Consider the following 16,751-nt stretch of genomic DNA (forward strand, 5'->3'; position numbering starts at 1 on the left):
AGAGAGAATGCTTCGATCCTATTGGCTTGCTGGACTGGTCCAGTATTCTCGACTGGCCCCCGCGTGGCAGGCGAGAATTCTACCACTGAACCACCAATGCATGATTTTTTATAAAGGGCACCCCTTTTTTTTTTTTTTCTGAAACTTTTCCAACTCAGATGGAAAGAAAGGTTGCTGCCATTCCTGTAATGTTCAACAGATACTGACACCCGCTTCTTGGCAGGTGTTTTATTGTGCTCTGGTGAGGTGCCAGGTAAGATAGGAGAAGGGTTTGTATTTCTTACTCAAGCCTGACATGGCAAGATTCATGCCTCTGCTTCAAAGCTACACCATAGCCCTGCGCCTTACGCATAGCCCTGCGCCTTACGCATAGCCCTGCGCCTTACGCATAGCCCTGCGCCTTACGCATAGCCCTGCGCCTTACGCATAGCCCTGCGCCTTACGCAAAGCCCTGCGTTCTGAAAAACAAGCTCCAGGTGCAACTTTGTTGTATCGTTGCAAGAAAAAAATCATTACAATTTTCAAAAATTTCCTTCAGCAATATTGTCAGTGTTTCGTATCCAGTTGCTTCCTTGATGCAGAGTAAACTCCCTGCTCTTTCATCTCTCTCTGCAAATATGACATTTTGAAAATGATATGTTAATAAAATATGAATAAAGTAGTGTTTTGACTACATATGTTCTTTTGAATGCTCACTTTCTTCCTTCAGTGATGATGCAAGGGTTCCGTATCCTTTTTTTCTTTGATGAACAGTCTTTCCTGCTCTTTCCAAGATGTGTCTCCTCTGAAGCAGCAGCAACTGCACCATCTGCTGGCGGCAAAGAGAATCATCACCCTAATCCACAGTTTTGCTACTTTGTGACCATTGACACTCTGGAGTTCCTTCAACTGTTTTATTGTGCAGGGAAAATAAACTGAAGGTGTCATTTTGTCCTAGTATTGCAAGCCAAAAAAAAATAATTTGAATTTTCAATCATATCCTTCATTAACTATGTCAGGGTTACATAAACTGTTTTTTCCTTGATGCTGAGTAAACTCACCGCTCTCTCCAAATATGACATTTTGAGACTGACATGTTGAAATGACACGGATAAAGTAGTGTTTTGACTACATATGGTCTTTTGAATGCTCACTTTCTTCCTTCAGTGATGATGCGAGGGTTCCATATCCTTTTTTTCTTTGATGAACAGTCTTTCCTGCTCTTTCCAAGATGTGTCTCCTCTGAAGCAGCAGCAACAGCGCCCTCTGCTCTTTGCAATGTAAAGTCTAAAAAGCTTACAGCACCTGGTATTCCCAGGCGGTCTCCCATCCAAGTACTAACCAGGCCCGACCCTGCTTAGCTTCCGAGATCGGACGAGATCGGGCGTGTTCAGGGTGGTATGGCCGTAAGCGATAGACTCCAGCCACAATACCTCCTTTATACATGTGAACCATCACCATCCTCAATTGTTCTGTTGCTTTGCGACCATGGAATCTTGAGGTGTGGGGGGGCGGGGGTTAAATTGTTCTGAAAAACAAGCTCAAGGTGCAATTTTGTCGTATTGTTGCAAGAAAAATATCATTACAATTTTCAAAAATTTCCTTCAGCAATATTGTCAGTGTTTCGTATCCAGTTGCTTCCTTGATGCAGAGTAAACTCCCTGCTCTTTCATCTCTCTCTGCAAATATGACATTTTGAAAATGATGTGTTAATAAAATATGAATAAAGTAGTGTTTTGACTACATATGGTCTTTTGAATGCTCACTTTCTTCCTTCAGTGATGATGCAAGGGTTCCGTATCCTTTTTTTCTTTGATGAACAGTCTTTCCTGCTCTTTCCAAGATGTGTCTCCTCTGAAGCAGCAGCAACTGCACCATCTGCTGGCGGCAAAGAGAATCATCACCCTAATCCACAGTTTTGCTACTTTGTGACCATTGACACTCTGGAGTTCCTTCAACTGTTTTATTGTGCAGGAAAAATAAACTGAAGGTGTCATTTTGTCCTAGTATTGCAAGCCCAAAAAAAATAATTTGAATTTTCAATCATATCCTTCATTAACTATGTCAGGGTTACATAAACTGTTTTTTCCTTGATGCTGAGTAAACTCACCGCTCTCTCCAAATATGACATTTTGAGACTGACATGTTGAAATGACACGGATAAAGTAGTGTTTTGACTACATATGGTCTTTTGAATGCTCACTTTCTTCCTTCAGTGATGATGCGAGGGTTCCATATCCTTTTTTTCTTTGATGAATAGTCTTTCCTGCTCTTTCCAAGATGTTTCTCCTCTGAAGCAGCAGCAACAGTGCCCTCTGCAATGTAAAGTCTAAAAAGCTTACAGCACCTGGTATTCCCAGGCGGTCTCCCATCCAAGTACTAACCAGGCCCGACCCTGCTTAGCTTCCGAGATCGGACGAGATCGGGCGTGTTCAGGGTGGTATGGCCGTAAGCGATAGACTCCAGCCACAATACCTCCTTTATACATGTGAATCATCACTCACTCGCAGTTTTGAATCTCTCTTCTGAAATCTCAAAGGACCCCTAGTAGCAAATTCTTTGCAAATAGATTTGGCTCCTCTCAGAAAACGGCTTATGGGACTCTGGTTGGTTATGGTGTATTTACCAGTGTCAGGCCCTGGGGATTCACTGTTCGTCAGTGTCTGTAGTGTAGTGGTTATCACCTTTTCTTAACACGTGAAAGGTCCTCAGCCTGAAACTGGGCAGAAACAACTTCTGTCTCAAAAAAATGTCTATTGCATTAGCCGGGAATCGAACCCGGGCCTCCCGCGTGGCAGGCGAGAATTCTACCACTGAACCACCAATGCATGATTTTTTATAAAGGGCACCCCTTTTTTTTTTTTTTCTGAAACTTTTCCAACTCAGATGGAAAGAAAGGTTGCTGCCATTCCTGTAATGTTCAACAGATACTGACACCCGCTTCTTGGCAGGTGTTTTATTGTGCTCTGGTGAGGTGCCAGGTAAGATAGGAGAAGGGTTTGTATTTCTTACTCAAGCCTGACATGGCAAGATTCATGCCTCTGCTTCAAAGCTACACCATAGCCCTGCGCCTTACGCATAGCCCTGCGCCTTACGCATAGCCCTGCGCCTTACGCATAGCCCTGCGCCTTACGCATAGCCCTGCGCCTTACGCATAGCCCTGCGCCTTACGCATAGCCCTGCGCCTTACGCATAGCCCTGCGCCTTACGCATAGCCCTGCGCCTTACGCATAGCCCTGCGCCTTACGCATAGCCCTGCGCCTTACGCATAGCCCTGCGCCTTACGCATAGCCCTGCGCCTTACGCAAAGCCCTGCGTTCTGAAAAACAAGCTCCAGGTGCAACTTTGTTGTATCGTTGCAAGAAAAAAATCATTACAATTTTCAAAAATTTCCTTCAGCAATATTGTCAGTGTTTCGTATCCAGTTGCTTCCTTGATGCAGAGTAAACTCCCTGCTCTTTCATCTCTCTCTGCAAATATGACATTTTGAAAATGATATGTTAATAAAATATGAATAAAGTAGTGTTTTGACTACATATGTTCTTTTGAATGCTCACTTTCTTCCTTCAGTGATGATGCAAGGGTTCCGTATCCTTTTTTTCTTTGATGAACAGTCTTTCCTGCTCTTTCCAAGATGTGTCTCCTCTGAAGCAGCAGCAACTGCACCATCTGCTGGCGGCAAAGAGAATCATCACCCTAATCCACAGTTTTGCTACTTTGTGACCATTGACACTCTGGAGTTCCTTCAACTGTTTTATTGTGCAGGGAAAATAAACTGAAGGTGTCATTTTGTCCTAGTATTGCAAGCCAAAAAAAAATAATTTGAATTTTCAATCATATCCTTCATTAACTATGTCAGGGTTACATAAACTGTTTTTTCCTTGATGCTGAGTAAACTCACCGCTCTCTCCAAATATGACATTTTGAGACTGACATGTTGAAATGACACGGATAAAGTAGTGTTTTGACTACATATGGTCTTTTGAATGCTCACTTTCTTCCTTCAGTGATGATGCGAGGGTTCCATATCCTTTTTTTCTTTGATGAACAGTCTTTCCTGCTCTTTCCAAGATGTGTCTCCTCTGAAGCAGCAGCAACAGCGCCCTCTGCTCTTTGCAATGTAAAGTCTAAAAAGCTTACAGCACCTGGTATTCCCAGGCGGTCTCCCATCCAAGTACTAACCAGGCCCGACCCTGCTTAGCTTCCGAGATCGGACGAGATCGGGCGTGTTCAGGGTGGTATGGCCGTAAGCGATAGACTCCAGCCACAATACCTCCTTTATACATGTGAATCATCACCATCCTCAATTGTTCTGTTGCTTTGCGACCATGGAATCTTGAGGTGTGGGGGGGCGGGGGTTAAATTGTTCTGAAAAACAAGCTCAAGGTGCAATTTTGTCGTATCGTTGCAAGAAAAATATCATTACAATTTTCAAAAATTTCCTTCAGCAATATTGTCAGTGTTTCGTATCCAGTTGCTTCCTTGATGCAGAGTAAACTCCCTGCTCTTTCATCTCTCTCTGCAAATATGACATTTTGAAAATGATGTGTTAATAAAATATGAATAAAGTAGTGTTTTGACTACATATGTTCTTTTGAATGCTCACTTTCTTCCTTCAGTGATGATGCAAGGGTTCCGTATCCTTTTTTTCTTTGATGAACAGTCTTTCCTGCTCTTTCCAAGATGTGTCTCCTCTGAAGCAGCAGCAACTGCACCATCTGCTGGCGGCAAAGAGAATCATCACCCTAATCCAAACATTTTCCACTTTGTGACCATTGACACTCTGGAGTTCCTTCAACTGTTTTATTGTGCAGGGAAAATAAACTGAAGGTGTCATTTTGTCCTAGTATTGCAAGCCAAAAAAAAATAATTTGAATTTTCAATCATATCCTTCATTAACTATGTCAGGGTTACATAAACTGTTTTTTCCTTGATGCTGAGTAAACTCACCGCTCTCTCCAAATATGACATTTTGAGACTGACATGTTGAAATGACACGGATAAAGTAGTGTTTTGACTACATATGGTCTTTTGAATGCTCACTTTCTTCCTTCAGTGATGATGCGAGGGTTCCATATCCTTTTTTTCTTTGATGAATAGTCTTTCCTGCTCTTTCCAAGATGTTTCTCCTCTGAAGCAGCAGCAACAGTGCCCTCTGCTCTTTGCAATGTAAAGTCTAAAAAGCTTACAGCACCTGGTATTCCCAGGCGGTCTCCCATCCAAGTACTAACCAGGCCCGACCCTGCTTAGCTTCCGAGATCGGACGAGATCGGGCGTGTTCAGGGTGGTATGGCCGTAAGCGATAGACTCCAGCCACAATACCTCCTTTATACATGTGAATCATCACCATCCTCAATTGTTCTGTTCCTTTGCGACCATGGAATCTTGAGGTGTGGGGGGGCGGGGGTTAAATTGTTCTGAAAAACAAGCTCAAGGTGCAATTTTGTCGTATCGTTGCAAGAAAAATATCATTACAATTTTCAAAAATTTCCTTCAGCAATATTGTCAGTGTTTCATATCCAGTTGTTTCCTTGATGCAGAGTAAACTCCCTGCTCTTTCATCTCTCTCTGCAAATATGACATTTTGAAAATGATGTGTTAATAAAATATGAATAAAGTAGTGTTTTGACTACATATGGTCTTTTGAATGCTCACTTTCTTCCTTCAGTGATGATAGATAGAGTACTTTATTCATCCCCGGAGGGAAATTAAGGAGTCACCTGGCTGGCTGTGATGTGCAGTCCAGACTGGAGGGTAGGGGATGTCAGTGGTGGGTTTGAGGGTGATGCAAAGAGGTGTGTGTTGCAGGAGGTGGTGGTGGTGGGGGACTGTGGGTGATGTGAGGATGTCCCGGGGGTGGAAGGTGTGAAAAAGTCTGTGGTGAAAGCCAGCGGAGGGGTGGGGGGAGATGGTGACGGGTGTGGTGTGGGGCAGAGGGTGGTGGGGGGAGGTGGGGGGTTGTTGCTCTGAGAAGCAGTAGAGGCAGTGGAGGCAGTGGAGGGTCCGCTGGGGGTGGGGGGGTTGTTGTTGAACCTATTGAAGAACGTGTTCAGCTCGTTCGCACGTCGTTCATTCCCCGTTGCTCCCTCACCTCTCCTCTGGAAGCCGGTGATCTCCTTTATCCCACTCCAGACGTCTCTGCTATTGTTGTCCTCCAGTTTGTGCTCCAGTTTTCTTCTGTAGTTGTCCTTGCTCTCCCTGATGCTGCGCTTTAGCTCCCTTTGTACCCGTTTGAGTTCTGCTCTGTCCCGTGATCTAAAGGCTCTCTTCTTCTCGTTGAGAAGGGCCTTCAGGTCGCTTGTTACCCACGGTTTGTTATTTGGGTAACAGCGGACCTCTTTAGTGGGGATGGTGTTGTCTATGCAGAACCCAATGTACTCAGAGACACAGTCAGTCATGCCATCAATGTCCTCACCATGTGGCTCATACAGAGCATCCCAGTCTGTGGCCTCCAGCGCTCCACGCAGTGTTTCCATGGCCTCAGGAGTCCATTTCCTCACTGTCCTCACTTTGACTGGGTGCCGCTGAACCACAGGCTTGTATGATGGGGAGAGCAGGACTAGGTTGTGGTCTGATCTGCCCAGTGGTGGCAGGGCAGTGGAGCTGTATGCATCCTTAACATTTGCATACAGCAGGTCCAAAGTCTTATTGTCACGGGTGGCACATTTTACAAACTGGAAGAATGTTGGGAGTGTGGATGAGAGGGAAGCATGGTTAAAGTCACCTGTGATGACGATGAAGGCCCCGGGGTGTTGTGTTTGTAATCCTGCAGTTACAGTGTGGATGACGTCACACGCTGCTGCTGCGTTCCCAGATGGAGGAATATAAACAGTGATGGCGAAAACACTGGTAAACTCCCTCGGCAAATAATATGGACGAAGTCCGACTGCGACGAGCTCGATGTCCGGGTTGCATACACGCTGTTTGACGGTGACGTACCCGGAGTGACACCACCTGTTGTTCACGAGCACGGCGAGACCCCCTCCTTTCTTCTTGCCGGTCGCGGTGGTGTCTCTGTCGGCTCGAACCGTCTGGAAGCCGGGAATGGTGACGTTGGAGTCCGGTATCTGCTCGTGCAGCCACGTTTCCGTGAGACACACAATACTGGACTCCCTGTACTCCCTCTGCGTTCTGATGAGCGCTTCCAGTTCGTCCACTTTATTTGCCAGCGACCTCACGTTTCCAGTGATAACTGCAGGGATGAAGGGCTTAAACTTCCTCTTCGCCATCCTCCGTTTAAGCCCCGCTCTACAGCCCCGCCGTCTCTTCTTTAGTTCCTCCGGGATGGTGGGTCTCTCTCCGGCCAAGAGGGGGGTGTGCCTCAGGGCCATCAGCTGGTCGCGGGTGTAAACAATCCCGGCGTGTGTTGCCGGCATGCTTCCAGTGATCCGAAGAGACCGAAGTGCGGTTAAAAGTGATAAAAAGTGTCCAATCGGTTGCAAAAGCATCTCGTCTTTGTGCGGCACGAAGATGCACAGAGCAGTGCAAAAATAAATATAAAAAACAAACAGCAAACGTAATAAAAACACAAAAGACCGACAGTAATACACGGACCTGCTACGACAGGCTCCCGTTAGTACGGCGCCATATTGATGCAAGGGTTCCGTATCCTTTTTTTCTTTGATGAACAGTCTTTCCTGCTCTTTCCAAGATGTGTCTCCTCTGAAGCAGCAGCAACTGCACCATCTGCTGGCGGCAAAGAGAATCATCACCCTAATCCACAGTTTTGCTACTTTGTGACCATTGACACTCTGGAGTTCCTTCAACTGTTTTATTGTGCAGGGAAAATAAACTGAAGGTGTAATTTTGTCTACTCTGAAGCAGCAGCAACAGCGCCCTCTGCAAAGTAAAGTCTAAAAAGCTTACAGCACCTGGTATTCCCAGGCGGTCTCCCATCCAAGTACTAACCAGGCCCGACCCTGCTTAGCTTCCGAGATCGGACGAGATCGGGCGTGTTCAGGGTGGTATGGCCGTAAGCGATAGACTCCAGCCACAATACCTCCTTTATACATGTGAACCATCACCATCCTCAATTGTTCTGTTGCTTTGCGACCATGGAATCTTGAGGTGTGGGGGGGCGGGGGTTAAATTGTTCTGAAAAACAAGCTCAAGGTGCAATTTTGTCGTATCGTTGCAAGAAAAATATCATTACAATTTTCAAAAATTTCCTTCAGCAATATTGTCAGTGTTTCGTATCCAGTTGCTTCCTTGATGCAGAGTAAACTCCCTGCTCTTTCATCTCTCTCTGCAAATATGACATTTTGAAAATGATGTGTTAATAAAATATGAATAAAGTAGTGTTTTGACTACATATGTTCTTTTGAATGCTCACTTTCTTCCTTCAGTGATGATGCAAGGGTTCCGTATCCTTTTTTTCTTTGATGAACAGTCTTTCCTGCTCTTTCCAAGATGTGTCTCCTCTGAAGCAGCAGCAACTGCACCATCTGCTGGCGGCAAAGAGAATCATCACCCTAATCCACAGTTTTGCTACTTTGTGACCATTGACACTCTGGAGTTCCTTCAACTGTTTTATTGTGCAGGAAAAATAAACTGAAGGTGTCATTTTGTCCTAGTATTGCAAGCCCAAAAAAAATAATTAGAATTTTCAATCATATCCTTCATTAACTATGTCAGGGTTACATAAACTGTTTTTTCCTTGATGCTGAGTAAACTCACCGCTCTCTCCAAATATGACATTTTGAGACTGACATGTTGAAATGACACGGATAAAGTAGTGTTTTGACTACATATGGTCTTTTGAATGCTCACTTTCTTCCTTCAGTGATGATGCGAGGGTTCCATATCCTTTTTTTCTTTGATGAATAGTCTTTCCTGCTCTTTCCAAGATGTTTCTCCTCTGAAGCAGCAGCAACAGTGCCCTCTGCAATGTAAAGTCTAAAAAGCTTACAGCACCTGGTATTCCCAGGCGGTCTCCCATCCAAGTACTAACCAGGCCCGACCCTGCTTAGCTTCCGAGATCGGACGAGATCGGGCGTGTTCAGGGTGGTATGGCCGTAAGCGATAGACTCCAGCCACAATACCTCCTTTATACATGTGAATCATCACTCACTCGCAGTTTTGAATCTCTCTTCTGAAATCTCAAAGGACCCCTAGTAGCAAATTCTTTGCAAATAGATTTGGCTCCTCTCAGAAAACGGCTTATGGGACTCTGGTTGGTTATGGTGTATTTACCAGTGTCAGGCCCTGGGGATTCACTGTTCGTCAGTGTCTGTAGTGTAGTGGTTATCACCTTTTCTTAACACGTGAAAGGTCCTCAGCCTGAAACTGGGCAGAAACAACTTCTGTCTCAAAAAAATGTCTATTGCATTAGCCGGGAATCGAACCCGGGCCTCCCGCGCGGCCCTCGAGAAAAGTTTAGCTAAACCGACCTAAACGCTTTTTAACATGCATTTCAATGATAGTGCTGAACCACAGTGTGGATGTAATATTCTTTTGGCCACTCTTCCGGCTGTGGCGCTGTTCCGACTTTTTCTATAGACTCTCGGTCCTCCGATATTTTTTTTTTTTTCCTTCAGGCAAACCTCTAACGGCAGACGGTCATAAAAGCGTGCATATTCACTGTCTATTGTTGATGTCATTACGTGTTCTTACAGGGGCTGTGCATCATTCAAACATTCAAGTCATTTTCATTCGTCAAAGGTAAGACACGTTGTTTTATTTTCATAAAAGTTAGCCTGCTTTCTGATAACATTAGTTCGCTGCTGCTGCTTATTCGCTTGGTTGATGCGATAGAACTGCCCGGAATTAAGTTTGGGGTAATTATGGACTAAATAATGAATGAACATCATGCTATTTGTTGAGATTGTGTGTGGTTTTTAGGTTGTTGCTTAATATTATATATTCGTCAGCGCGGTATTGACAGTAATGTCGTGTCAGCAGTTGCCTAGCACCACTCGCAGGGTAACGCAGAAGATTTGTGGTGAAATAACACGTCAAAGTATGAATGGACATGATCGTTTTATATAGTTATTTGCATAGTTTTCATGACGTGGCGTTAAATAGTCTTGTCAGTCCGTTTATATCAATCTTTTGTTGATAAGTTAACTATAGCCTACCTCAGCATTGCTCACTTGCTAAGAGACTGACGCTACAAACGTGTGTTGAAATTACGTGATAACATGATTGTATTTCATATTTTTGTGTATCTGGTTTTGATGTCGTGATGTTAACTCATCTTTACACCATGGATCTGTTACTCCTAAGATGTCTGACTAATTAGGCTACATATTGCATCAACTAAAACAGCTGTACTACTGAGGGATTGATACCATCTCTTTTTTTAAAATACAAATGTGATATTAATATGTTCAAATTCATTTGGCAGAACTAGTAGTGCCAGAGTAGACTTTCAGACAAGCAGTAGAGGTCTGCCTACCGTATTAATCAAGTGTAATAAGACTTTGATCTAGGCATTCACTTCTCCTACCCCCCCCCCCCCCCTCTCTCACACACACATAACTGCTCTCCAACTCCTGCTGCAAAGACCGTCCCACCCCCCTGTTGTTTTCGCGCCCACACACACACACTGTGAGTAGATAAGGATCAGAGAGGTGTGATAAACTATTGTCTTGACCCTATGAACTATTTCACTGCAAGCCCCCCCCCACACACACACGCACACACTGTACTTCCTCCCAGACTCAGAGGTGTGAGAAACTATTGCCTTTACCCTCTGAACTATTTGACTGAAGTTCATAGAAGATAACCCAAACTTATGTTTTTACTTTATGGTAGGTCAAGATGCAGAGGGCGGTGTTCTTCCCAGGTAAGCTCAGTGTTGTGTTCCGCAAGGGACCAGGTGGATTTCTCTTACAGGAACCCTCTGCAGAAGCCAGACGGATCAAGGATGACCCCACTCGTCAGGACAGGTCTGCCCTGAGAGAGGACCTCGTGCGGCAGAATGCCCTGGCTGCGGTTCGTCAGAGAGGGGGTGATGCCTCAGACAGGACGGAGGTGCTAGGAGACTACATCCTGCAGTTTGGCAAGTATAAAGGGAAGGCTTTCAGGTGGCTTTTGGAGAATGATGTTGGCTCTACATGTTACCTTGTCAAGGATATGCGTAAGGAGGAGGCTGCAGGTCGTTTCAGGCCCGAGGGGCATAGCAAGGATAGTCTACTGTCCTTTGTGAATTATGCTCTGAGTTTTGCAGAGATCCAGTCTCTCCTTGCCTACGAGGCCAGGGGAGAGGGTGTGGTGACAGCCACATCAGAGGACGACCAGCTGGTTGGCTTTGGCGACAGGGCCAAGAGCACCTGGAAGGAGGAAGAGACAAGACCCACAACCAGGCCCACAACCACAACCACACCCACAACCAACAGTCCGCCTCTGCAGATTCTGCCGCTTGGAACTGAAACAGGGACCAAACAGCCCTCACATTCACACGGGCTTCCCTGGAGTGGCAGGGAAATACATTTATTGCCCATCAAAGGTGTACAGAGATAAGGGCATGGCCAAGGAGATGAGCTGGCCCGAGTTTCAGCAGTCTCCTTTCTATGAGGCTGAGAGACAAAGAACTGTGGAAGAAAGGAAGAAATGATTTCCCTGTATACCCATTGTTTGTACCCATTTTATTTGATTTTATTTCATTATTGTTTATTTAATTATTGTTCTTAATGTTTCTTATTTGACTTGTGTATATGTCTCTAGACGTACAGGTTCTTTGTCTGTGTATATGTAAATAGACTACAAATTAATAGTTGTAAAACAAAGTGTACATATATTGTTTTTCTTTTCTTTTTTTCTTTTATTTATGTGTGAATGCATGAAAATGTACACACCAGAAACTAGTTTGGTTTGTTTGTTGTGTTCTTTTTTTTTTATTTCTTTATTTATTTTACAAATGTCTGAATGTATGAATGTGTGAAAGGTATATATGCCAGTATGTAGAAACTTGATCTTTTGTGCATAGTTTGGACTGTTTTGTTGTACAGATGTACTTAGTGCTCTGTTGTTAACAATCGTTTGGATGTAAATAAGTCAATGCTTCCGTCTAGTCTTCTGTATGAAAGTAAATAGATTGTAAACATGAAAAGGTTCATATGTTATTGGGTTATTATGTTAATTGTTCCGCATGGTTATATGTCTATAGATCATAGGTTCTTTAGACTTCTGTTGAGCTGAATATAGCTGTATAGTTTTTTCTTTCTTTTTTTTTTCTTTTACTTAATTTTTTTACTTACTTTAACATTATTGCATGACCAGAAACACCAGTTTTCTACTTGTCATATTAACCAGCACTGTATCTATCACTGTATACTCCCCCTCCCTATGTATGTACTGTGTCATTGTCATATCTAATTGTTGTCTTAAATTATCTATATTATTTCTAAAACTTTACTTACAGCCCAATTATTTCATTTGTCATATATACATTATTTCACATGTTCATAAATAAAACTGGAACTTTCTTTGAAATATTGCACACTGCCTTTTTGTCCTGCTTAAATAAAAACAATATAGTGGTCATAGTAGTCATGAGTCATAAGAATTAATTGTTAATCTCCACGTATTTTCAATGCTTTTTGCTCAGAAATATCACATTCAATAACAGCGCGATCGGGATGCGAACCCCGTCTTTTGGGGAATCGGAAATAAATAAATAAATGAACGGACCCAGAGAGAATGCTTCGATCCTATTGGCTTGCTGGACTGGTCCAGTATTCTCGACTGGCCCCCGCGCGGCCCTCGAGAAAAGTTTAGCTAAACCGACCTAAACGCTTTTTAACATGCATTTCAATGATAGTGCTGAACCACAGTGTGGATGTAATATTCTTTTGGCCACTCTTCCGGCTGTGGCGCTGTTCCGACTTTTTCTATAGACTCTCGGTCCTCCGATATTTTTTTTTTTTTCCTTCAGGCAAACCTCTAACGGCAGACGGTCATAAAAGCGTGCATATTCACTGTCTATTGTTGATGTCATTACGTGTTCTTACAGGGGCTGTGCATCATTCAAACATTCAAGTCATTTTCATTCGTCAAAGGTAAGACACGTTGTTTTATTTTCATAAAAGTTAGCCTGCTTTCTGATAACATTAGTTCGCTGCTGCTGCTTATTCGCTTGGTTGATGCGATAGAACTGCCCGGAATTAAGTTTGGGGTAATTATGGACTAAATAATGAATGAACATCATGCTATTTGTTGAGATTGTGTGTGGTTTTTAGGTTGTTGCTTAATATTATATATTCGTCAGCGCGGTATTGACAGTAATGTCGTGTCAGCAGTTGCCTAGCACCACTCGCAGGGTAACGCAGAAGATTTGTGGTGAAATAACACGTCAAAGTATGAATGGACATGATCGTTTTATATAGTTATTTGCATAGTTTTCATGACGTGGCGTTAAATAGTCTTGTCAGTCCGTTTATATCAATCTTTTGTTGATAAGTTAACTATAGCCTACCTCAGCATTGCTCACTTGCTAAGAGACTGACGCTACAAACGTGTGTTGAAATTACGTGATAACATGATTGTATTTCATATTTTTGTGTATCTGGTTTTGATGTCGTGATGTTAACTCATCTTTACACCATGGATCTGTTACTCCTAAGATGTCTGACTAATTAGGCTACATATTGCATCAACTAAAACAGCTGTACTACTGAGGGATTGATACCATCTCTTTTTTTAAAATACAAATGTGATATTAATATGTTCAAATTCATTTGGCAGAACTAGTAGTGCCAGAGTAGACTTTCAGACAAGCAGTAGAGGTCTGCCTACCGTATTAATCAAGTGTAATAAGACTTTGATCTAGGCATTCACTTCTCCTACCCCCCCCCCCCCCCTCTCTCACACACACATAACTGCTCTCCAACTCCTGCTGCAAAGACCGTCCCACCCCCCTGTTGTTTTCGCGCCCACACACACACACTGTGAGTAGATAAGGATCAGAGAGGTGTGATAAACTATTGTCTTGACCCTATGAACTATTTCACTGCAAGCCCCCCCCCACACACACACGCACACACTGTACTTCCTCCCAGACTCAGAGGTGTGAGAAACTATTGCCTTTACCCTCTGAACTATTTGACTGAAGTTCATAGAAGATAACCCAAACTTATGTTTTTACTTTATGGTAGGTCAAGATGCAGAGGGCGGTGTTCTTCCCAGGTAAGCTCAGTGTTGTGTTCCGCAAGGGACCAGGTGGATTTCTCTTACAGGAACCCTCTGCAGAAGCCAGACGGATCAAGGATGACCCCACTCGTCAGGACAGGTCTGCCCTGAGAGAGGACCTCGTGCGGCAGAATGCCCTGGCTGCGGTTCGTCAGAGAGGGGGTGATGCCTCAGACAGGACGGAGGTGCTAGGAGACTACATCCTGCAGTTTGGCAAGTATAAAGGGAAGGCTTTCAGGTGGCTTTTGGAGAATGATGTTGGCTCTACATGTTACCTTGTCAAGGATATGCGTAAGGAGGAGGCTGCAGGTCGTTTCAGGCCCGAGGGGCATAGCAAGGATAGTCTACTGTCCTTTGTGAATTATGCTCTGAGTTTTGCAGAGATCCAGTCTCTCCTTGCCTACGAGGCCAGGGGAGAGGGTGTGGTGACAGCCACATCAGAGGACGACCAGCTGGTTGGCTTTGGCGACAGGGCCAAGAGCACCTGGAAGGAGGAAGAGACAAGACCCACAACCAGGCCCACAACCACAACCACACCCACAACCAACAGTCCGCCTCTGCAGATTCTGCCGCTTGGAACTGAAACAGGGACCAAACAGCCCTCACATTCACACGGGCTTCCCTGGAGTGGCAGGGAAATACATTTATTGCCCATCAAAGGTGTACAGAGATAAGGGCATGGCCAAGGAGATGAGCTGGCCCGAGTTTCAGCAGTCTCCTTTCTATGAGGCTGAGAGACAAAGAACTGTGGAAGAAAGGAAGAAATGATTTCCCTGTATACCCATTGTTTGTACCCATTTTATTTGATTTTATTTCATTATTGTTTATTTAATTATTGTTCTTAATGTTTCTTATTTGACTTGTGTATATGTCTCTAGACGTACAGGTTCTTTGTCTGTGTATATGTAAATAGACTACAAATTAATAGTTGTAAAACAAAGTGTACATATATTGTTTTTCTTTTCTTTTTTTCTTTTATTTATGTGTGAATGCATGAAAATGTACACACCAGAAACTAGTTTGGTTTGTTTGTTGTGTTCTTTTTTTTTTATTTCTTTATTTATTTTACAAATGTCTGAATGTATGAATGTGTGAAAGGTATATATGCCAGTATGTAGAAACTTGATCTTTTGTGCATAGTTTGGACTGTTTTGTTGTACAGATGTACTTAGTGCTCTGTTGTTAACAATCGTTTGGATGTAAATAAGTCAATGCTTCCGTCTAGTCTTCTGTATGAAAGTAAATAGATTGTAAACATGAAAAGGTTCATATGTTATTGGGTTATTATGTTAATTGTTCCGCATGGTTATATGTCTATAGATCATAGGTTCTTTAGACTTCTGTTGAGCTGAATATAGCTGTATAGTTTTTTCTTTCTTTTTTTTTTCTTTTACTTAATTTTTTTACTTACTTTAACATTATTGCATGACCAGAAACACCAGTTTTCTACTTGTCATATTAACCAGCACTGTATCTATCACTGTATACTCCCCCTCCCTATGTATGTACTGTGTCATTGTCATATCTAATTGTTGTCTTAAATTATCTATATTATTTCTAAAACTTTACTTACAGCCCAATTATTTCATTTGTCATATATACATTATTTCACATGTTCATAAATAAAACTGGAACTTTCTTTGAAATATTGCACACTGCCTTTTTGTCCTGCTTAAATAAAAACAATATAGTGGTCATAGTAGTCATGAGTCATAAGAATTAATTGTTAATCTCCACGTATTTTCAATGCTTTTTGCTCAGAAATATCACATTCAATAACAGCGCGATCGGGATGCGAACCCCGTCTTTTGGGGAATCGGAAATAAATAAATAAATGAACGGACCCAGAGAGAATGCTTCGATCCTATTGGCTTGCTGGACTGGTCCAGTATTCTCGACTGGCCCCCGCGTGGCAGGCGAGAATTCTACCACTGAACCACCAATGCATGATTTTTTATAAAGGGCACCCCTTTTTTTTTTTTTTTCTGAAACTTTTCCAACTCAGATGGAAAGAAAGGTTGCTGCCATTCCTGTAATGTTCAACAGATACTGACACCCGCTTCTTGGCAGGTGTTTTATTGTGCTCTGGTGAGGTGCCAGGTAAGATAGGAGAAGGGTTTGTATTTCTTACTCAAGCCTGACATGGCAAGATTCATGCCTCTGCTTCAAAGCTACACCATAGCCCTGCGCCTTACGCATAGCCCTGCGCCTTACGCATAGCCCTGCGCCTTACGCATAGCCCTGCGCCTTACGCATAGCCCTGCGCCTTACGCATAGCCCTGCGCCTTACGCATAGCCCTGCGCCTTACGCATAGCCCTGCGCCTTACGCATAGCCCTGCGCCTTACGCAAAGCCCTGCGTTCTGAAAAACAAGCTCCAGGTGCAACTTTGTTGTATCGTTGCAAGAAAAAAATCATTACAATTTTCAAAAATTTCCTTCAGCAATATTGTCAGTGTTTCGTATCCAGTTGCTTCCTTGATGCAGAGTAAACTCCCTGCTCTTTCATCTCTCTCTGCAAATATGACATTTTGAAAATGATATGTTAATAAAATATGAATAAAGTAGTGTTTTGACCACATATGTTCTTTTGAATGCTCACTTTCTTCCTTCAGTGATGATGCAAGGGTTCCGTATCCTTTTT

At 43.2% G+C, this 16,751-nt stretch overlaps 7 non-coding genes across 7 annotated transcripts; all 7 read right to left on the reverse strand.

The window, feature by feature from the left end:
- Positions 1–1,272: 1,272 nt before the first annotated feature.
- LOC138409272 (5S ribosomal RNA) lies at positions 1,273–1,391 on the reverse strand. The gene has a single exon (XR_011242592.1). It is a non-coding gene; the product is annotated as a 5S ribosomal RNA (ribosomal RNA).
- Positions 1,392–2,314: 923 nt separating this feature from the next.
- LOC138409283 (5S ribosomal RNA) lies at positions 2,315–2,433 on the reverse strand. The gene has a single exon (XR_011242603.1). It is a non-coding gene; the product is annotated as a 5S ribosomal RNA (ribosomal RNA).
- A 303-nt stretch (positions 2,434–2,736) lies between these two features.
- On the reverse strand, positions 2,737–2,807 carry trnag-gcc (transfer RNA glycine (anticodon GCC)). Its single transcript has one exon. It is a non-coding gene; the product is annotated as a tRNA-Gly (tRNA).
- A 1,305-nt stretch (positions 2,808–4,112) lies between these two features.
- LOC138409294 (5S ribosomal RNA) lies at positions 4,113–4,231 on the reverse strand. Its single transcript, XR_011242614.1, has one exon. It is a non-coding gene; the product is annotated as a 5S ribosomal RNA (ribosomal RNA).
- A 930-nt stretch (positions 4,232–5,161) lies between these two features.
- On the reverse strand, positions 5,162–5,280 carry LOC138409305 (5S ribosomal RNA). The gene has a single exon (XR_011242625.1). It is a non-coding gene; the product is annotated as a 5S ribosomal RNA (ribosomal RNA).
- A 2,558-nt stretch (positions 5,281–7,838) lies between these two features.
- On the reverse strand, positions 7,839–7,957 carry LOC138409316 (5S ribosomal RNA). The gene has a single exon (XR_011242636.1). It is a non-coding gene; the product is annotated as a 5S ribosomal RNA (ribosomal RNA).
- Positions 7,958–8,880: 923 nt separating this feature from the next.
- LOC138409327 (5S ribosomal RNA) lies at positions 8,881–8,999 on the reverse strand. The gene has a single exon (XR_011242647.1). It is a non-coding gene; the product is annotated as a 5S ribosomal RNA (ribosomal RNA).
- Positions 9,000–16,751: the final 7,752 nt, after the last annotated feature.

This window comes from Paralichthys olivaceus, chromosome 5 (assembly GCF_024713975.1).
Source record: "Paralichthys olivaceus isolate ysfri-2021 chromosome 5, ASM2471397v2, whole genome shotgun sequence".
NCBI lineage: Eukaryota > Metazoa > Chordata > Actinopteri > Pleuronectiformes > Paralichthyidae > Paralichthys > Paralichthys olivaceus.